This window comes from Lissotriton helveticus, chromosome 4_1, assembly GCF_964261635.1.
Source record: "Lissotriton helveticus chromosome 4_1, aLisHel1.1, whole genome shotgun sequence".
NCBI classification, from domain to species: domain Eukaryota; kingdom Metazoa; phylum Chordata; class Amphibia; order Caudata; family Salamandridae; genus Lissotriton; species Lissotriton helveticus.
Genome location: NC_136063.1, coordinates 511,108,896 through 511,132,180, shown reverse-complemented (window position 1 = coordinate 511,132,180; position 23,285 = coordinate 511,108,896). Strand labels below are relative to the sequence as shown.

Below are 23,285 nucleotides of genomic sequence, written 5' to 3'. Positions count from 1 at the left end.
AGAACACGGTCTGTGCGGGCTCAGGATATCAGCTGTCTGTGTTTAAAAAGTATGGTGACTGATTAGCGCTAAAAAGTGAAAAAGCGATCCTCCGTAGAACCGTGTGGCTTCACAGCCGAGTGAAATTTGATCGGGTTCAGATTATCGGCTATCTTTATTAAACAGAATAGTGGCGTGCCGGAGTCACAAAACTTCACTCGGCTGTGTAACCACGTGACTCCGGCATGCCACTATTCTGTTTAATAAAGATAGCCGATAATCTGAACCCGATCAAATTTCACTCGGCTGTGAAGCCACACGGTTCTACGGAGGATCGCTTTTTCACTTTTTAGCGCTAATCAGTCACCATACTTTTTAAACACAGACAGCTGATATCCTGAGCCCGCACAGACCGTGTTCTAACGGAATAGTACTACTGCCCCGATATATTATACATCCTGAAATACAGCCGGCTATTTACTTTCTGGCAAAGTTCCCTTATTTGAAACGCAACAACAGGGGCCTTGATCTTAAAAACGACGCTGTTCCGGCTCAGTATAAAGATCGCAAAACAGTATCATGATGGTAGTGTCCTGAGGAAGACACCTTCAACGTGTCGAAACGCGTAGACAGGAAACCATCTCCTTACTATATCACCTTACTGTATAAACAATGTATATCTGTTAATGGAACTGTTTTTATCATGTTTTATCAATATGTCAATGATTTACTTCAGGACACTTTTTATGAAATTTATTAAAATGTACTTTTCATGCTAATTCAGTGTTTCATCATTAATCTCGCTCTGTTTGCCAATTGAATTGTGCCAGTCTTTATATTGCTTGCCTGGGTACGTTACTTTACATACATTATTTGCCCTGACCCAGGAACTTTATCCAAATCAGGGGGTCCTTGTTTTTTCACATATTCACTCACGCAATGTAACATGCTTCATCATAGGCCATCTCATCCCAACATGGTAAGATGGTACTACCGGGGCGGACTCAACCTCAAGGGGGACTGACTTGAGGGAGTGCTTATAATTATTTATCTGGACATTTATCTGAGATCCAGTTTTCTGTACTAAAAATACCTTTAGGATAAACCACAAGAATTTGTTTATTAGATGGTACCCTTGGTATGAGTAAAAAATACTAGAAGAGTATTTTCAGAGAACATAATTGGGTGTCATGGACTTCACATACCTCTGTGGTGCCAACATGTGTCTGCCCATAAAGGGCATGCCGGCCTGAGTGTGGATGCTTGTGGCACGCATAGGGCATGACGATGACAGACGTGTACCATCCAGCCACGCTCCCTGCACTCCAACACAGCTTTTGCCAATATTACACACAGCCACAACACACACTGAAGAATCTTATTTGCGTGCTTAGTGGTAGGATTAATTTTGTACTTTCTTAAAATAGTTTCAGAGAAAATGTATATAAACATCCACAAAATGCTGTGGGCTGATCTACAGTGCAACAGGCAGCCCTTTGCACCAACGGCTGAAAGGGGGTCACCCAAACAAGCCAAAGGCTATAGAGAGCTGGCCTAAGCCTATGTCTAAAAATGGTATGTTGTATAGTGTGTCGATTGTAGTAGTAAAATCAGGACTTAACTTTCCACCTCAAGGTGCCTGTATCCAGGTTTAAGGAGCTGATGCTGAGGAAATCAGGCTCAGTGGTCTTTTTAATGCAATTTCCTTCATTAAGTAGAAATAGTGTTCCTTGGGGTAGTTGGGATAGGTTTTCAACAAAAACCATGATCAAGCTCTGCAATAATTTGCCCAAAACACCTCTGCAAGCAGCATTACCCTACCCATCTGAATAAACAGCTTTATCCTATTAACGCCCAGTCATATTGAACTGCTGCAGTACCAGTATTTCACAACTAACTACTTGTATATGTTGTATTTTTGCCCCAAGCTTGGATAGTGAGGTTTGCTATAATCCCAGCCTGTGTGTTAAAAAGGTTATGGTCATCCAGATCAATATAACAATGCGATAGGACCTCCACAGGCGAGGAATAAGTTGATATTTGCAAAGGGGAGCAAAATACCACCCTTCACTAAGAAGGGAAGAAAGGAACTGAGCTAGCGTTAACCTATAATTCTTAAGGAGCAGAGCTCCAGTCACAAAGTAGAAAATAAGGCTTTTTTAATACTGTAAAGGATTCTGCTCTCGCATCCATCAAAAGTAACCTCTTCAGGAGGATGTGACTTCAATCACGGGAATTATCCATGGCTTCCAAAAAAGGTCCTAAATGCATGAATTGAAAAATGCAATATGCACAAAAAAGCAACAAAACCTACCAACTGAAAGAAATATTAACACCTGATTTAAGGAGCTCTGATCCCCAGGAAAACATTAGCAGCAAAGGGCAGACATTATGCAGAGACCAAACATAAACAAAATAAGTGCCATTCAAAGAAACAGCCATGAAGCCATGAGTTCTCACTTAACCTGCCTCGAATGGGAGAATTTGTCATTCAAGACACTGTGATCATCTCTACAGGATGGAACCTAGACAGAACTTGGCCAGTGGAAGAGTCAATCAAATTGTGATAACTGAATGAAAGATCCAAGACCACAAAAGAGGTTCCTTCAAAGAAAATCAGAATCCAGCTAAGTTTCCCCGCTGAAGAATAATTTTCACTCAATACACCTAACCACTAAACTTGAATAGTTGCTCCTTGCAGAGTCACTCACCGTATCCAAAGAGGAGTGATATACTTCTTCAGAAAGGACCCGTTATAGGTTCAATTGATGGTGAAGTCTCTTAACAGTTGTCATTGTCAATGAGTTTGTTTTGCATGCCTTAGATGCACGGGGGAATTCCCTTGGAACTGTTTCTCTATCTCTGTCTGGAACACACTGAGCCTCGTTTGAAGCATTATCCTCATTTTGCCAGATCATAACACCAGTTGTAACACCTTCCATGTAACAGATATTGGACACCAGAATGTGAGGGACTGTGTGAATATTGTATAGCATGACTGTTGCCTTGGACATGCAGGAACGGAAAGCTTTTAACCTTCACTCTCCTACTAGGCCCATGGAGTAAGACTTTTACTCAGATTCAATATCGCACCTCCGAGGCGATGGTCCTCCGATGGACCTTTCTCTGTCGTAGTAAGGGGTGAGGAGACAGGATGTCCAACTGTCAACTACCCAATTAGGATTGGTAGTCAACTCACAAGTTGGTAATCAGGTTCAGATAAATCACTCTCAAAACCATGATATGAAGATTAAGGGCCAGATGTATCAAACAGTTTTACCCATTCTGTGTCTATGGGAAAATGTGTTCATACATCTGGTCCAAAGTATAGAAGATGTTTAGTCTAAGAAGAATCATGCAAATTAAGCTCTGCTGTGGCTACGCAGAACAGGAGTAAACAAACTTGATGTTCTGAATATAATCTAGGACTATCACAGTTATGCATTCAAGTCTGGTATCTCACCAAACTGCTCCAAATCGTCCAGAAACTCAATTCATCAGCATAGTTATATATGGTTATATAGTTTGATTTGGTCATGAATTACATCAATGGTGGGTCCACAACGGTCTGATCATCATCTTCCAGGGTACAAATGTAATCCAACATAATTTCCAACACAAGTCACGAGAAATGAATGTTCTTGAATCCTACAGGTAAGTTGTCACATAGCTTTAGGGGGCTATACCGGCTAGTAAAGGCCCTCTCCAGCGTTAAAGGCCCCGAGCGAGGGCCTTTAACAAGGGAGAGGGACTTTAATAGCCGGTATAGCCCAGCTACGAAGGGCTATAAGGCTATTAGAACATTCTGCCACTAGAAGCAGAATGTTCTAACAAAAAAAAACAAAGCCTAATGGGAGTGTGAGGGGATTGGAATCCCCTCAGGGTCCTTGAAGCCTTTGTTCACAGCCAGAGCTGTGAACAAAGAAACATTGGAATGTTGGAGCTCCAGGCTTATACCAGCCATTATAAGCCCGGAGCCCTCCATTGTTCTCAATGGAGCTCCCAACATTCCAATGTTCTAATTAACAGCAGATGCCAATATGCAGAAAATCCACCTGTCATGGATTTACAAATACAATACGGATACTGTCAGGTGTAAAATGTAAGATGACAATACGTTTCGAATAGAATTCATAAGATCAAAGAAAGCTGAACATAAATATGGGTAATCCAGCATTTGTGAATTCTGCATTTGCCCGGTTCAGATTATGAGCATTATCTAATGCATATCTAGTGATGCATTAGAACACAGCCTTAAAATGCAAAATCATTTTAGACAATGCCTTGCACACCTGAGGAAGGGATTTCCTCTATTTTGTAAAGATATAAATATTTTACTAAGTGCCTTCACTTACGTAAAGGGTGCATTCTACAAGATGCCATGTACTTAGTATTTTTTATGTTTGTGTACTTTTTAATGTATTGTATACCTAGAAGTAGTTAAGTAAAAGTACTACCTCTTTCACGGTCTTTCTTATGAAACAAACTTGAGTAATTGTTTCTGTGTTTCTAAACAGGTTTATGATTGGTGTTTAACTGTACGTTTTTGTGTAAAAGTAAAACGCATCGTCAACGTATTTTGTCAAAGAAGTATTAAGGGTGTTTTAATTCCATTTGATGATTCATGAAAATGTGCACTTTTCGGGATGTAAACATTTTTACTTTATGTTGTCTTACGAAATCATGAAACCAAAAATCTAATCGATAGGCAATAAAATATCAGTGAAAAAAGTTTGGGCGAAGTGTTAGATGTACCGGATGAATCTGGGTCTCCCAGTCCAAAACTGCTATGTCTTGAGCACCAAAAATATAAAATTCTTACTATACTATGGTTTATCCTTTTTAAAAATCCACATGAGTGACTTTGTAGAAGCACAGTCCACACATATTTAAGATCTCCATCTTACCCATCCTTCCTGTGCACCAACAGAGATTGATGTCCGCAGTCAAACAGCACGGCTTTTAGTTGTGTCGGCAGTAGAGAGACCGAGGATCCCGCATGGCTCCAGACAAGCGCTACAGGAAAAACAGAGGGCTCAGCTCTGAAGACGTCAGTGCTCCATTTTCTCTGCTATTGGGTGTCTCTGTAGCACCTGAAATACACAACAAATACATAAGAATTACATATTTGAAGCATGCACACAATACATTTTGCTGGTGTGACGCTGGAGTGTAAAACGTTGAGCCTTTGCGCAATTTACATGACTGGAAATTAAAAGCCAACCCATTTTGTGCATGTTTCTGTCCAAGTCTCTATGCCAGCTTCTTTGCTCTCTGCCAAATAGTCATAATATACCGGTATTGTACAAGTATTTGATTTATATGAGATCTTTACCAGGGGTAGGTCTCTTTTTAAAGAAGTGTCTAATCAGACGATATTTGTAGATAGTTCCTCATTGTAGATTAAACTCTGGTTGGATCATTGGAAGGCTTTTACCCAATGAAAATTAAGCAAGTCCTGGAACCACATGATGGAACTGGCTTGCCAGATCTGACAACAACGATCAAGTAACCTTTCCAGTGATTTAAATTTTTTCCACACAGGTATGTTTTTTTAACTGAGCCGAGACATGAAAAAGCATTGCCACTGTTCTATATTTGATTCCCATCAAAATGTGGGTTTCCAAATTTAAAATTGAAACTCCCATCTTTGTAATCCATAAAAAATATTGATAGAGGATATCTTTTGAGAATAGAAGCATGAAGCTTTTGCAGCTCAGCAATGTAATTACTACTCTGGCTCAGCTGCCTGGAAGTAAGGTGAAAAACCATTGGCTCTTCTTGTTATATGACCTAATGAAATTCGTTCAACACAACAAGCGTAACCCCTCAGTATTTTCCTGAAGTTAATCCAATCAGGCACTTGGATTTAAGTCATGCAGAAGTTATAATCTGCTTTTCGTTTTTTGTCGAAGTTAACGCCATATAATTTGACAAATTCTATGGCAACCTCCTACACAGCAGATAAAATTCTTTCTAACGCAAAGGATAAAAACTGCAACATCATCAGCAAAAGTAGCAAAGTATTCATTCTGCATGTGTCAATAAATGTTTATTGGTTTGCACATTAGGGACTCCATATAAACAGGGTGATCGCGGACACTCTTCTCTTGTTCCACATCCTATCAATGCAGGCTGTGAAGCACTGCCGTTTACTGATACAGAAGTTTGCGATTGATTGATTAATGACTTCATCAAAGTAATAAAAAGCGAGCTTTAGTGCACAGATTTCATTACGTCCCATTAGACCTGCCTCAAATTCTGGTCGAACTCTTCCTCTTAATTGAGTAGTATAATTGCAAGGGATGATCTAGAGTTTGTGCTCAATCAATAGGGTTCACAGACTAGTTAGTATGGCAGGTAGCGTCTCTACCTAGGATGAATCTGCTTGCATTGGCCTGTAACAAGGGAGAGGGCCTTCAACAACCAGTTCAGCCAGAGGAAGAAGCGCTTTAAGGCTTTTGGAGCATTCTGCCCACTGAGGGTAGAATGTTCTAAATTAAAAAGGGAGAAATAGAAAGACAAACAGTGGAATGTTGGAGCAGAAGGCTTCATTGTCTTTATTGGAAGTCCCAACGTTCTAATATAGCCTTATCGCCCGCCGTAGAGGGCTATACCGGCTATTAAAGGCCCTCTCCAGCGTTAAAAGCCCCGAGCCGAAGGCGAGGGCCTTTAACAAGGGAGAGGGACTTTAATAGCGGTATAGCCCATCTACGAAGGGCTATAAGGCTATTAGAACATTCTGTCACTAGAGGACAGAATGTTCTAACAAAACCTACAAAGCCTTTTGGGAGCGTGAGGGGATTGGAATCCCCTCAGGTTCCCTGAAGCCTTTGTTCACAGCCAGAGCTGTGAACAAAGAAACATCAGAATGTTGGAGCTCCAGGCTTATACCAGCCATTATAAGCCCAGAGCACTCCATTGTTTTCAATGGAGCTCCCAACATTCCAATGTTCTAATATATTTTCAAATATGTATTTAATAAAGATGTCAGATGACAGTAGATTCTCTATAAGATACTATTCCTTCCTAAACACAATATGTGTCTTTGCCCACATTATATAGATTGGTATGGTTTTATCATTCCTAACACCTTCTTAGAAATAAATCTCAACCCTGTGATTTCCCACTAGCAAGTGATATGATACTTTTCATAACTTCCTCTAAAGATGCTTGATTTTCCTAGTGCTAAGATCTGATTATCTGAAACTCTGCAGATATTTCGTGGACAGCTAGAGTCGCTATTTTTGGTTAGTGCGAGCTCTAGCTGCCAGAGGAAGATGATGCACCTGATGTATAAATTCTGGGCCGCGGCATGCATGTGCTGATGACTGGGGGATTTGCGCCTTTTATATTTACTCCTTTTTAGTTGTTTGTACAGGTTTTGCATTGGAGTATTTTATTCAATCTTTACTTCTCCCTTATTCTGTGCTTGACTCTTGTGGGACGGAGGTGGGGAGCGGGGAGATCGGACTTGTAGTGCTCTGGGGATTTCTCTCTGGACTCTGCCTGTGTTTAGCAGCCTTCTTTACTCCTCGTGGATAGCTTGAGGTGCCATTTTCTAGCTGCCAGAGGTAGACAAGGCACTGGATGTATAAAGTCAGGGATGCGACGTGCCAAAGACAAGCCCATCTGTGCCTGTCAGCTTCCAGTCAGCGACCAGCACCAGCCACTTTGCTTGACCTGAACTTACGTCTGGTAATTGTGTTTGCTATTCCACTCAGGAGCTTCTGGATTTACACCCCAAGAACCCATGCCTGCTTAAATCTAACCCTAATAACATGGGGGAGTGGGGTGTCTTCTATATGCAATTTATGTTGAAATAAAGATGTATGTATCTTCCCTGTGGAAGCAACTGATTTTTTTTTTACTGGTATGATGGCGCCAGGGCTTTTGCAACTTTTTACTTAATACTTGCTCCTTGCATAAGCATGCTTTTAATATTTTTGACATTCTATGCGACAGGCAGTCGGATGTTTTATTTCTAACTGAGATCTGGCTTACTGATACCGCCCTCCTTGTTGCTGAAACGGCCATTCCCCAGGGGTACTGTTTTTTAAATCTTGATAGACCTAGGGTCTACAAGCCAGCATACCGCTGCTCTCCCTTTAAGGATGATGAACATTTAGGGGCACAGGCCTTTGGTTTCTGCTTGTCCTGGTCACCCACCAGTCTCTAGCTGGTGTCCTGATATATAGGCCCCAAGTCTACACAGGGGACATTATCAAAACTATGAACGAAGCATTAGTCCACCTTTCACTTTGATTCTGGCCTTTGATTGTAATGGGTGAATTTAATATTCATGCTGATCGCTCATCAGACAATGAGACTTCTATATTGCTGGACAAAATGTGGTCTTTTAACTTGGCTCAATTTGTCACCAAGCCCACTCACTTGGCAGGACATATGATTGACTTTGTTTTCTCTAATATGCTGGACCCACTTCGTTTACCTTGCACAGACCATTTTTTAATTAAATTCCATTAGTCTGCTCCTACGTTTAATAGTGTGCATGTAAGGGGGCCCCTGAATATGTTTCAGTCGTATAGTAAGATCACGCCTGATGAGGAGGTGGGCTGAGGGATGTGCCTAGATCCCTTACAAAGTGAAAGGCGTGGCAATGACTCCTAGTTTGCAATCCAGAGATTCTAGGTTTTGCTAAACCAATGGTCTTATCTTTGTTCCTGTTAACCTTTCAAGAGCAATTTGAAGTCAGCCTTTTTAGGTCAAGCCAGGGCAGCGCATGCGCGGGGCATGCTGTATTCAAGTATTGACTTAAAGCTCCGCCTACCCTTCGCCCATATTTTTCATTGGCTTGTGTCCTTGTGCTTTGTAAGTGTTGGCGTCTGATTAGTTAAGAGGCTTGTTAGTCCCTCCTTATTACTGCCTTGTCTTCATTTGCAACCTCCCGTGAGGGTTGGCCCTTTCACTTCTGTTGTTACACGGTATGTCTTATTTAGTCTGTAAAAAACACAGTTGATGGACAGAATGTAGAACAATGTCATACATTCACCCCAGTACAAGGATCTGGGCCTAAATCCATCGTTTTTTTGCACTCCACACCACCCTGGGTTAGACACTGGCTATATGCAAATCAGCTCTGACCCTGTGCCTCATCGGACACTGTTCCCATGAGGCACAGGGTCAGAGCTGATTTGCATATAGCCAGTGTCTAACCCAGGGTGGTGTGGAGTGCAAAAAAACGATGGATTTAGGCCCAGATCCTTGTACTGGGGTGAATGTATGACAGTGTTCTACATTCTGTCCATCAACTGTGTTTTTTGCAATTTTCACCCCGAGTGGGCTGGGTATGCTCAGACGTGAGTCCCAGGCTCTCCACACCACTGGAGTCAAGCTATCCAGGCTGAATGAAGGCTGAGAGCCAGAAACCGGTCCTTGAATGCTTGATTTAGGTCTGGGAAAGACATGGCTTGGTAGTTCGGACTGGAATGTTCCCATGAGGCACAGGGTCAGAGGTGATTTGCATATAGCCAGTGTCTAATCCAGGGTGGTGTGGAGTGCAAAAAAATGATGGATTTAGGCCCAGATCCTTGTACTGGGGTGAATGTATGACATTGTTCTACATTCTGTCCATCAACTGTGTTTTTTGCAATTTTCACCCCGAGTGGGCTGGGTATGCTCAGACGTGAGTCCCAGGCTCTCCACACCACTGGAGTCAAGCTATCCAGGCTGAATGAAGGCTGATAGCCAAAAACCGGTCCTTGGATGCTTGATTTAGGTCTGGTAAAGACATGGCTTGGTAGTTCGGACTGGACTGTTCCCATGAGGCACAGGGTCAGAGCTGATTTGCATATAGCCAGTGTCTAACCCAGGGTGGTGTGGAGTGCAAAAAAACGATGGATTTAGGCCCAGATCCTTGTACTGGGGTGAATGTATGACATTGTTCTACATTCTGTCCATCAACTGTGTTTTTTGCAATTTTCACCCCGAGTGGGCTGGGTATGCTCAGACGTGAGTCCCAGGCTCTCCACACCACTGGAGTCAAGCTATCCAGGCTGAATGAAGGCTGATAGCCAGAAACCGGTCCTTGGATGCTTGATTTAGGTCTGGGAAAGACATGGCTTGGTAGTTCGGACTGGACTGTTCCCATGAGGCACAGGGTCAGAGCTGATTTGCATATAGCCAGTGTCTAACCCAGGGTGGTGTGGAGTGCAAAAAAACGATGGATTTAGGCCCAGATCCTTGTACTGGGGTGAATGTATGACATTGTTCTACATTCTGTCCATCAACTGTGTTTTTTGCAATTTTCACCCCGAGTTGGCTGGGTATGCTCAGACGTGAGTCCCAGGCTCTCCACACCACTGGAGTCAAGCTATCCAGGTTGAATGAAGGCTGATAGCCAGAAACCGGTCCTTGGATGCTTGATTTAGGTCTGGGAAAGACATGGCTTGGTAGTTCGGACTGGACTGTTCCCATGAGGCACAGGGTCAGAGCTGATTTGCATATAGCCAGTGTCTAACCCAGGGTGGTGTGGAGTGCAAAAAAACGATGGATTTAGGCCCAGATCCTTGTACTGGGGTGAATGTATGACATTGTTCTACATTCTGTCCATCAACTGTGTTTTTTGCAATTTTCACCCCGAGTGGGCTGGGTATGCTCAGACGTGAGTCCCAGGCTCTCCACACCACTGGAGTCAAGCTATCCAGGCTGAATGAAGGCTGATAGCCAGAAACCGGTCCTTGGATGCTTGATTTAGGTCTGGGAAAGACATGGCTTGGTAGTTCGGACTGGACTGTTCCCATGAGGCACAGGGTCAGAGCTGATTTGCATATAGCCAGTGTCTAACCCAGGGTGGTGTGGAGTGCAAAAAAACAATGGATTTAGGCCCAGATCCTTGTACTGGGGTGAATGTATGACATTGTTCTACATTCTGTCCATCAACTGTGTTTTTTGCAATTTTCACCCCGAGTGGGCTGGGTATGCTCAGACGTGAGTCCCAGGCTCTCCACACCACTGGAGTCAAGCTATCCAGGCTGAATGAAGGCTGATAGCCAGAAACCGGTCCTTGGATGCTTGATTTAGGTCTGGGAAAGACATGGCTTGGTAGTTCGGACTGGACTGTTCCCATGAGGCACAGGGTCAGAGCTGATTTGCATATAGCCAGTGTCTAACCCAGGGTGGTGTGGAGTGCAAAAAAACGATGGATTTAGGCCCAGATCCTTGTACTGGGGTGAATGTATGACATTGTTCTACATTCTGTCCATCAACTGTGTTTCTTGCAATTTTCACCCCGAGTGGGCTGGGTATGCTCAGACGTGAGTCCCAGGCTCTCCACACCACTGGAGTCAAGCTATCCAGGCTGAAAGAAGGCTGATAGCCAGAAACCGGTCCTTGGATGCTTGATTTAGGTCTGGGAAAGACATGGCTTGGTAGTTCGGACTGGACTGTTCCCATGAGGCACAGGGTCAGAGCTGATTTGCATATAGCCAGTGTCTAACCCAGGGTGGTGTGGAGTGCAAAAAAACGATGGATTTAGGCCCAGATCCTTGTACTGGGGTGAATGTATGACATTGTTCTACATTCTGTCCATCAACTGTGTTTTTTGCAATTTTCACCCCGAGTGGGCTGGGTATGCTCAGACGTGAGTCCCAGGCTCTCCACACCACTGGAGTCAAGCTATCCAGGCTGAATGAAGGCTGATAGCCAGAAACCGGTCCTTGGATGCTTGATTTAGGTCTGGGAAATACATGGCTTGGTAGTTCGGACTGGACTGTTCCCATGAGGCACAGGGTCAGAGCTGATTTGCATATAGCCAGTGTCTAACCCAGGGTGGTGTGGAGTGCAAAAAAACGATGGATTTAGGCCCAGATCCTTGTACTGGGGTGAATGTATGACATTGTTCTACATTCTGTCCATCAACTGTGTTTTTTGCAATTTATTTAGTATGTAAGCACTATTTTCTTTAATGAGTTTCTCCTACTGCAGGCACGATATACTTTCCTGCAGCAATTAGCGCGCCATGCGCGCTTTCAGTTTCCAAGCAGCCTGGAACAATGGTGGCTGCTTCTTTGCAGTGAAATAGTTCTCGCATTTACAAGAGCTTGAGCTATTGGCATTGTAAATGACAATGCCTTTTATTTATGTGTTAATTATCAAAACAGATAAATAAAAGGCATTGTCATTTACAATGCCAATAGCTTAAACTCTTGCGAGACCTATTGCATTGCAAATGCTTATTTCTCTAGATAACATTTACAAAAGTGTACAGCAGCATGGATATTCCTCATCTTGTCTCAAGAACATCTGTGTGTTTAGCTACAGAGGTAAAACCACTGTAGTCTATAGCTTATGCATGTGCTGGCATGGACATCTTCTCACGCACTGGTGCCATGCTTTGTCACAATGCACTATCTGCTGCCATGCACTCTGTCTTCGATCACCTCACATTTTATCTGAATTTTACCTCACATTTATTCCTCCTTTATTCTGCAATGATATGTCTTTATCTCCCTCAGTGCAGGACACCTGTATGAGTTTCAAGGTTATTACCATAAAAAACACATGAGACTACCTCCGATGAACATGACAGTCCATAGGGAGCACCCACTCGGGGTCACGAGTGCCTGCCACAGCCTCTGCCACTGCCTGCCATGTCTGTATTCCTGAGATCATCCCTAGTCTTGACCAAGATAAACTCAGGGGCCAAAAGATCCATATTCCAGCTGTCCACATTCATGGCCATATTTGAATATTGAATTTAACGGTGCATTCGCAGACGCCGTCCGTGGCACAGCCCAACACAAGCATTCAGATGCGTTTTCAGTTTTTTTCTTTTTTGCTTTCTGAAAGATGCCGACTGTTTCTTAAAATATATCCAGTTATTTATTACTTGTTACTTGACAATTTACCTGTCAGAAAAAGTATCCTGTAGAATCGTGTGATTGGAGGCAGGCATCGTGTCAAGGGAATTTAAATTAGCAGAATAAAAAATAAAAAAACAGCCACTCTAAAGACTTAAGTCACGGCGACAGAAGTCCGTATGTATGAGTGTGAAAGCCACAGGATAGTGAAAAGAGATGACGGAGACAACGAAGCGCACCAAACGTTTTAGGATGGGAAGGAAATAGACTATTTAGTTCTCAGGCTCCATGTGCTAATTGTTTTGTTATGCACGCTTGGACTTCGTACTTCTTCCTTACTATGATTAAGGAATTTACATATTTGTTTTGCTTCATGCTGCGTCTTCGTAAATGCATGATCAACGCACTAGAATAGATATTTATTTATTTTGTTTGCATTTTATTTAACATTAATAGAGAAGCGACTGCTCTTTGCTAGTTTTGTTTCCACTTTTTAATCGAAAATAAATAAGATAATTTTACTCCTTAAACGGAGGGCTGTGAACAAGATTAGGGAGGGGATGGGGACCCAAACCTCTGAATTTGTAAGGGTCCCACACTCGTGCTGCATCTTACTTATTTATACATTTAAAAGCAAGGGTGCTATCTCTATACGTGATAAGGGTGCTAAAACAGCTTCACTTGATGGCTTCATGGCCACAATTGGCCATGAAAAACACACCAAAGTGCAATGTCTGGGCAGCGTTACACCAATTCTGGTCCCTACAACAGAAAAAACAACCCCCAACTTGGAATCACAAGGGAGTATATATATTTTATCATAAAGTGCCAATTAGATTGGATGAGGAAGCCTCCACTGCAGGTTGTGGCACACATCAGTGCACCACATCCCACCCTGGTAAGGTGGTGCTACCAGGGCATTATCAACCTCATTAAGAGGGACTTCTTGATAAAATTCACTGGACAAGATGGGATCCAGACAAGTTAGAAATACCATAAGTAAACCCTGGGTAATACCTTTAATAGAGGGTACCTTAGGTACAGAAATGATTGGCCGTGGCCATGGCTCAAGGATGGCTTCATATGCTGATCTACAGTGTTTTCCCTAGGGAAAATATTTTTGAACTTTGAAAAACGTCCTCTTAATTCTGAAGGGCCCCGCTTCAGTTTGATGGCTGAGGCCCCACAAGATCGTCTGACATGCCTGCTTTAACCAATTGTACATTGTAGATATTTTGTAGTTGGGCCCCATGTTATAGGCACACCAAAAACCAGCCGTATCATTTTCATTTTCATTTGGTATGCTTACCTTGGCACTGACCATTCCACAAAGCACTTCTCATGCAAGAAGTCTTTGAACATCATCTTAAAACAAAAACATGATAAGTTACTGAATTTAACTGAGGTGCAACATCATAGCCACAATTGGAGGGGCTATGTAGTCCTTCCCAGTGTGCATTAGGAAAGAAGAAAACAACAAATAGCTTCCCGGCTAACAACAGGTAACTGATTTTCAAAGGAATCATATCCAAGCTGTTTCTAACAACTATGTAGCCTTACGGCTAGAGCGGTCGACCTCGAAGCTGGGGAACCGGGTTCGAGTTTCGCCAACGACGCTCAACATCCTGTGATTCTGGGCAAATCACTAATCTCCCTGTGCCTAACAAAAATTAATGTGCCCATCTGTAATGAAACCGGTGCTCATGTAAAGCGCTCTGATACCTGATGTCTCGGGTCTAGTTCGCGCTATATAAAACTCTATTAAAACAGTTTTTTTTTTAACTATATTAACCAGTTTGAAATATTAAGACAGGTTAATCAAACAAAGGGCCTTATTAGGCAACACACAGTGGCTGAACTGCTAAATGACTACTCTTACAAAAACGAAACTCTTTGGGATGGAAGAGAAACCTGGCAATCACTTAACACTTATAAGAAAACAAGGAGAGCTATTGCAGTCCTAAAAGCTATAAAGAAAACTGACCAGGCATATTATTTCCGATATTTTTACGTTTTTTCCCCTGTTACACCAAACTGCTCAATTTAGGCCGAAAACAAGACTGGCTAGGGTGAAAAAGTCCATTAGTCTCTAAAAAGTTGGAAAGCTGCCGGTTAACACATTTCTCCAAAACTTTAGAGGACGCAGATAAAGAAATGGGTCTATAGTTAGTCAAAACACTAGGTTAGGCAGATGGGTTTTTTTCAAAATGGGGAGTAGTTTAAACTGCTTCCAAGCTACAGTAACAGTAAAAAAGAGATTCATTACGTACCTTGTTTACCACAGGGTTTTGCACCCCCCACCTCCCTTGACCAGCGTATCAGTGGATCACAGGTCAGTCGCACAAAGGGTGCTAGAATCATGCTTCTGTGGCCTGCTGCAGCATCCCCACACCCAACCAACACACCTATGCTATTCTTCTCTGCAAATTCAGAGGCATATCGCACAAAAGGCACACACATCCAGCAAACATTGGACAAAAATGTTTTATTCCACCCACCCAATTCCTGAGGGTATAGGAACAGTTGATTAGTTTGTGAGTATTTTGTGGTATACAGCACATCTCGGTGATGCATTACTACCTCAAAATGGAGGGTTGTACGAGTCCAGAACAATAGCCTTATTTCACCAATAACTTAGGGACGCACATTATAAAGAGATTTCTCTCACTTGGGCATAGATTCATCAAGGTAAAATCCGCTCGCAAAGGGGCAGATTCTCAGAATCTGCCCCTTTGCGACCGGTATTTTTGCATTTGGGATGCATGATCCCAAATGCAAAATTCGCAAATTAAGAAATCGCAAAATTGAGTTCACTTGCATTTTGAGGAATCTCAAATTGAGATTCCTTAAATGCAATGCATTAAAGTTTAAAAAATAGAGATTTCGCTAATAGGGCTCGCAAATTACAATGAAGTTGAACTTCATGGTAATTTGCAAAAACTTTGAAAAATGCACTAAAGTGCATTTTTCAAAGTTTCATGTAGTGCACACACATGCCCTAAGGGCATGTGTGTGCGCAACATATGTGCACAGATCAATTTCAGGGTTACAACAGGGTGTCCTTTGGACACCCCTGCACCCTTGAAATCGTATTGTCAATTTGCGATTCGCTAATTGCGATTCGCAAATTGAGAATGTCTTCCCATTCATTCCTATGGGCCTCTAGGCCCATAGGAATGAATGGGGAGGTATTCCTTAATTGCGACTCGCAATTTGCGAGTCGCAATTAAGGAATATTAAGAAATCGCTATTTTTTAAGTGATTTCTTCATGCATTGCATTTTGCTATTCCTTAATAGCGAATCAAAATTTGTTGCTATTAAGGAATAGCAAAATGGGCTCTTGATGCATCTGGGGGTTGGTTCTTACTCCTATCGAGGTACCTAAGCAAAATACAGAATAGGGTGACCAGATTTCTATACAAAAAAACGGGACATTCCATCGACATAAAAGTAGGACTATAGAGCCCTCTTCCACATAGGCCCCGGGTATAACATAGGAGGAGTGAAATTACCCCATGCTTTTATTGGGCTACACCTGATTATAGGTTGTTTTATTTTTCCCTAACAAGTTTTACTGGGTGTGGGGGTACCAAATATGGTCCTTCTGGTTGGTAAAACCAGCCGGAAATAAAATGCATGACACTTTGGCTGAAGGAGTCAAGCCGCAGTACACTTATTCTGCTAGAAAAATGCTTCCCTTTCGCTCCCAGACTCCCCTCAACCTCTCTCTCTCTCACCCTCCATCACACCTCCAAGCCCGCACATAGATTTATCACTTGCTCAGAGCAAATCGTAAATGTATGTGATAAAACCCAAGTGGTTTTACTTCTAATTGCATGGTACTGGTGTGACATTTCCACACTGTGACAGTAAAATCACATATGATTATATGCTTACCCCAGTACTATGCAACTTATAATCAGGCCTTTTTCTTCAATAACACAGAAGCTAGAGACCATGTTACAGATTAGACCATTATAGTGATGCTCATTTCACAACATTACACAGGCATTTTTGTGGCAATCACAGAGAACATTACATTTTTGATTTCATCATTTTCTGATCCATATTAAATGCCCGTTAACAGCATAAAAACATAACAGTGACTAAGTCATGGCAGGTTTAGGGCTGTCAGTGTTCTAGTGCTTTTATTTTATAGCCACACCTGGTTTGCGGGTCACAAAGGAACGCTTTTGAAATTGCTTTTAAAATGGCAAATGCCACAAAACTAAGGCATTCTATGTGACATGTTAAATTAAGCTCAGTAGCTACCCTCTCCGAATGAAACTCGTGTTTTGGGGGAAAAACTCTAAGAATTATCACAAAAAAGAGGGTCTGATTTATGAGCAGCATTTCAAGGGCAGATCTCTGGCTGACCTGCCTGCGTCTCAAAACCAGGACGTCCAGTCACCCTAATACAGAAGGCTGTGAGCCTGCATAATCTTCTATATAAATATGATAAACCCATATTCGAACAAGCCCAAGAATGTGTTACCTGTGTGTAGTATGTATGAGGTGGTCCAGAAATTATTTCTGATGTCACAAGAAACAATCTTGGGGGGATCCTTCACAGTTCCCATCAGTGCACATTAAGACAGAGGGGATCTTGGTATGTTTGCAAGAAGATTAGGAGTTATGTACGCCTGTGTATGGCTGTGCCCATGAGCCAGTGAAATGCAGCAAAGGGTCTTTCAGCAGTCGATGCATGGTTGGACTTAGAAGAAATACAATATAGCACAATAATACAAAAACAACCCCGGCAAAAATGTTCAAAACACCCCATTGTGTTCTGTGTATAAGAGCTCACTGTCCTTGAAGTTCTCCCCTAAGCAATCTTTAACCCCTTCCATGCTGATGATGGCCCCTGGCCATCATGCACCACAGTGGGCGTGTGCTGATGACGGCTGGGGGCCGTCATGAACCTGCCCACTCAATAAAAGTGCCGCACAGGTGCAGAATCGCGGCCGCGCCCAAGGGGTTAAGGAAAAAGAGGCCCATGAGCTGCATTTTACAGCACATTTTTTGAACTGCACTGCATATATAGGCAGTTCTGAATGAGAACAACTTAAATATTCAAAGTCTTCAGAGTTTGTCAGCGTACCCAGGTGCACTATTTCTCCAAAGAAGAAAAAGATTTAGACCTTTAGGATCTGTGTCAGGACATAATGCCTGTTACTATTCCTATGTTGAATAAGAGTCCATCAAATGTGTGCAGTTAAATGTGCAACTGCCTCTCAAAATACCAACTTATAAGGGGTGTCAATGCTGCTCAATACGGTCAGTGCTTCCCATGAAGACAATAGGTAGCTCGCTGTGTATTTGGCTCTTCAGGGTGCCAGGACAGCTGTTCAGGTGGTAAGCGAGAGACAGCTTACTTATTTATCACAGGCTACCCTGTTTTAGGTTTAAACCTCTAATAACTGATAAAACACACTGAAAGGGAAAGCACCCTCATCAGTGTAACATAAAAACACCAATAAACTGCTGCACAACCACAAACTAAAATGCCCTTCAAGGATAGGAAAATGAGAGAGCATAAGTAATTTTAATTCTTTCTGAAGGGCCCAAAACAATGTAACTTTGTTATACAAGGTAGATGGAAGAAAACATTGGCTAATATTATTCTGTTTGAGTTGAGTTGTTTGGGAATGTAAATACAAGAATATATCTTCTTTCTTTTGAAGTTTTGTTTCCTCCAGTTTTGAGTGCTTGGGTTAAAGGTGCAGGGTTTCGAAGTTTCGAAGCGTGTTTTAGGTCTGTTCTGACTATTTTATACATATAGCGTACCAGAAAATATTTAAATCATATTTCATCTTTTATCAGTGTTTAATTCTTTTACTGATTGGTGAAATGGCTGCATTAGAAAATTGTTGGCCAAGCTGTACCATCACATTTACCCACAAACAAAATGGGTAACAGTCAGCCTACTTTCCTAACACGACAGAATTGAAAGCAGGTCACCTGCCATATATCACAGTCTTTAAAACTTTATAGCAAGGTGTAGTGATAGGTACCGATGAATAAAGTGCTGTCACCATGCACATGGGATAGTGGTGAAAAATTGACACAAAACAATCCACATACTAACAAATCTCATAGCTGTGATGTATTCCACTGTAATGTGATACCTTCTGCTAATCTTGGCTTTTTACCCTTTGGCATTTTGTTGCTAGGGTTTTTGAGCTGATAGTTACCACATTAATAGCAAATTTTCAAGCCCCAAAATACAATGCGATGTCTGTTAAAAGGTCAGGACTGACAAAGTGAGACATTTGCCACAGGGACACTTGGTGGTAGCTATGAATATCAACTCAACAGCAGCACCAGCCGTAATGTAATCAGGCAAGACAGCTGAAAAGCAGTGGTGAGCGTGCTTAAAGCGTTAGGTGCCTTAGAATACAGTGCTGCCAATTAATCTGGTGTAATTCAAAATTATAATGGTTTCACAAGGTACTAATCTTTGTACATCTGGTCTCAAGCGCTTTAATATTTTCAGCATACAATTTCAATTATATCCACTGGTAGATTTTATTTACCTACTTCTGAAGTCCTGGAAATTTAAGATTCCATATAGGCCCGCATGGCAATCCTGGGAGGTAAGGCTGGCCAGGAAAAGTGTCAATACACCAGGGTTTGTTTTTCCCCAATATTGTATTACCTCTTTGTTCGGAGTTATGCCAGACAGGATGGGACATAAAAGAGTAATAACGCATGCCTTCCCCCTTTCTATGCTGCAAAACTCACAATATTGTAGTTTTCCGCAAACAGTCATAGCAACAGAGGTAGTTTCAGGAGTAGATGTACTTTGGGCCAGTGTGAGTTGTGATAGCTTGAAGTGTAGCTTGCGGTTGTTCTTTGTTGGTAGAGTTAGTGTTAGGAGATTCTGATGGTGTCTTAAGCTGTGATAGGAATTCAGTTAAATTGATGTTATCTCAGGGGTAAGTTTTGTAGTCAATGTCTGGGGTAGGGGGCGTTTTCAGCAGCAGGATATGAAGGGATGTGTTTGCTTATAGAGTGAATCAATGTAAAAATATACATAACCCTGTGGAGAGTGTAAAATATGGGTGTTGGAAAGAGGTAATTTTTAAATATAATTTGTTATGTCTTGGTAGGATGTGCAGCACGGAGTCTTGTACATACTGAAGCACAAGCATCCACACTGAATAAATGAAATGCAATTTGCATAGCGCGTGGCTACTCCAAGGAGTGTCCTGGCACTCAGCTCGTGAGCGACTTTGCAAATTATAGCAGGACTGCTTATTCTTGCGAAAAAAGCCAAGTTTTCAGCCTTTTTTTGAACAGAGAGATAGAGCCCACTGAATGTACCTTGAGGGGGGAGCTTGTTCCATGCAGAATGCCCCAAATAGGAAAAGGCCCGTCCCCCAACTCTGGTGCAGCGCATCTTGGGGATCTTGGCTTGGAGGCTGACAGTTGATTGCAGGTTTCTGGTGAGGATGGAGAGGATGATTCTTGCCCTAAGGTAGCCTGTGCCTGTATGATGAAGTGCTTTGTGGACTAGTACCTCTTCCTTATTGGAAGCCAGGGTAGGGTACAAAAGTGAGGGGACTCGTGCGTTCTTGGACGTAGGCTAAGAAGAATGAGGCCTGCTGTGTTCTGTAACACCTAAAGTCAATTGGTCTGGTACTTAGGAAGTCCCAGATACAGGGCATTTCCATAGTCCAACCTCGAAGTTATGAGTGCTTGGCTGACCGATTTCCTTTCAGAGAATGAGAGAAAGTGCAGGATCTTTTTTTTAGAATGTGCAGGGGACCAAAGCACGTGCCTACCACAAAATGAATTTGTTGTTGGAAGGTTAGACAGTTGTCAAATTTGACCTCCAGATTTTTGACTGTTCCACCCGGAGGTCCTGGGTGCCTTCAGGGCCGGACTGGGAACCACACCCAGCCCTGGCAAAGTGCTCGCCCCCCCCCCCCCCCCAGCTTGGGGGTGCCGCCAAACTCTTTGCCAGGGCCGGTTTTTGGCCAATTTTGTTGCAGGGACGATTTTGCAGCTATGCTGCAAAAACGGCACTGTAACAAAAACGCCCCCCACCCGTGCAGCGCACCAGGGGACTGCCCAGTGCCCGCTACGGCCAGTCCGGCCCTGGGTGCCTTCAGAGCAGAAGATCTGCCATGTTTCCAGCCAGTTTTGACCGAGGAATAGAATTTCGGTTTTGTCTGTTACATTTTAGTTGATTGGTGGTAATCCAGTGAAATACAGCTGTTTGGCAGGGTTTGATAGACTCGCCTGCACTCTCTTCTCCCTTTTCACAGGAGAACAGCAGCTGAGCCTGGTTTGTATGGCACCATTAACAAGCGTGCAAACATTATCATGTCCTAGATATGTACAACACCATTGTCATGACAGACTACACATCACACAGGTATGCACAGAACCATTGTTGGGCCAGAAGCCCAATTATCTCAGTATGTCAAACCCATTTGAGTGCAAGGTCAACAGACAACATACAACTCATGCCAATTCTTACCCACCCACTCATACCTCATCTCATTCTTTAGGACCCGGATTGTGAATGGCAGAGGAACTGCAGCAGCTGTTCATCCACAGCTGGCGAGTGACAGCTGCTCAGTATACTTCTGCCTTGATAGATGGTAGCTCATGCTTCCTTCCTCCTCCACGGTGGACTGATTTTTGCTTCTGCAGGAATGACTCATGGACATTACTGACCCCGCCCACACCAGAGAGATGCAGTAACAACCTTCTACGTTATGTGCTGTCTTCCCAACAAGTAACCAGCTACCTTTAAAGGGTTGCTTATTTCATCCAGATGAGCAAGAGGGGTGGTCAACTGGGTGCAGGCAACTTCAAGCTTCTGCAGACAGAAAAGGACTATGAGCAGCAGCAGGGCTGGATCAGGGCAGCCAATCCATCGTGAAAGCAGTCCTCCTCACCTGCAGCACACCCAGAAACTAATGATTAACTAGGTTAACAAATGATTACCAGGTAGGAGTGGGTAGGTAGCGGCTGATGCGCACTATGCAGAACCTCAGTCTCACATAGGAGCAATGCCTTATGCGTGACCTACCGGGTACTGTTGAAGCCTGGTTAGTCTACAGGAGTGGGTAGATCCAGGTCCTAGCAGGTATAATAACAAGTAGATAATTGGTTGATGTGAGGATTTTTCCATGTCACCATATTTTTAAGTGTAGATAGTCTCACCTTTCTGGTCCTGATGAATCGCAGGTAGAATATACTTAGAGCGAGAAACATGTTGACCTTCTCTGATCAATAGGGACACTCTAACCCGAGACATTAAGCTTGGGTGAGAGCCTTGTTGCCTGTTTTTACTTAGGGTAGGAGACCCCCAGAATAATGTTTGGCTTTCTTGGTACCCCGAACCCTATTTTAACCACCTCCCTACATCTACACATTCCTGGCCCCTCACCCCCACTTCACCATACGGATATTGGAAAAAGATCTCAGAAAAAGTGCCCCTACTACAGGGAGCCCGTTGGGTATTGCACCGCCGACCCAACAAGGAGCAGCCCAGATGATGAAGCATGATACCTGAAAGGGTGTGTGAGGGCATTACAATCCAATACATGGATCCCCAACTCTAAACCCATGCTGGGGTATAGTTGGTTCCAGTCTCCCTGACTCTTACACTTTGTCACTGAGGAACAGCATAATCTATATTTTTGAAACAAATGATTACATCAATTTAAAATACACTGTTAAAGGGCCCAGAATACAGCCATCCTCCAGAAAGGCAAGGGCGAAACGTTTATAGTACCAAAGCATGAATGAGCTGCCCGACATATTGAAAGCGAGGGAATAACTACCGCACACCCCCGGGATGCATACTTCTAACTAAGTTTTCACTTCCGTTACATGTGTGAATAATGTGTCCACCCTCCCCTTCCCAACTGTTTAATATTTTTTAAGGAAACAACACACTTTAACCAAGCATTTACCAGAATGCACCAATATCTATAGTACCCCTGTTCGATCAGTGAAAGGCAGACAGGTGCATGCCTTGCTCTACTTTGAGTAGGGCATAGGTGTGGGGATGCTATGCAATTGCAAACTTAAATCTCAACTTATACAGCTTCCTAAATCCCATCTTATGCAGCTTCCCTATGTAATCATTTAATCTTGCAAAACCAAATTAGCTTCAGAAATAAATGATACGTCGTACCAAAGAAGGCCTCAGATTCTGGTGGGCAGATTTTGTAAAAATGCATTAGTGGAGCATCCAAGGGCCATATTATATGCAGTGTCCCAAGGGAGCAAAAAGCTGTTTGCGCCCTTTTTCTGCATCCGTGGAGCACTGTAGTATTACAGAAGGGGTGCAGACGCGTGTATGGCCCTGTCTGCATACAGATAGTGTTGGTCAGGGCTTTAAGTGGGATGAAAAAACTGGGGGGTCTCTCAAAGGGGAGTGGTCAATGTAATTAAGGGTGTGATTTAAAAACACCCAGGCCGCCAGACTTGTATTTTGCTGTTTCTGTCATTGTATCCAG

The 23,285-nt window shown here is 42.8% G+C and overlaps 1 protein-coding gene across 1 annotated transcript in view; it reads right to left on the bottom strand.

Annotated features, from left to right (window-relative positions):
* Positions 1–23,285, bottom strand: part of PAG1 (phosphoprotein membrane anchor with glycosphingolipid microdomains 1) — a 518,307-nt gene that overhangs the window by 182,602 nt on the left and 312,420 nt on the right. Inside the window, exon 4 of the mRNA XM_078687109.1 lies at positions 4,887–5,072. The gene's annotated coding sequence lies outside the window, so the exon portion shown is untranslated. The remainder of the gene's footprint in view (positions 1–4,886; positions 5,073–23,285) is intronic.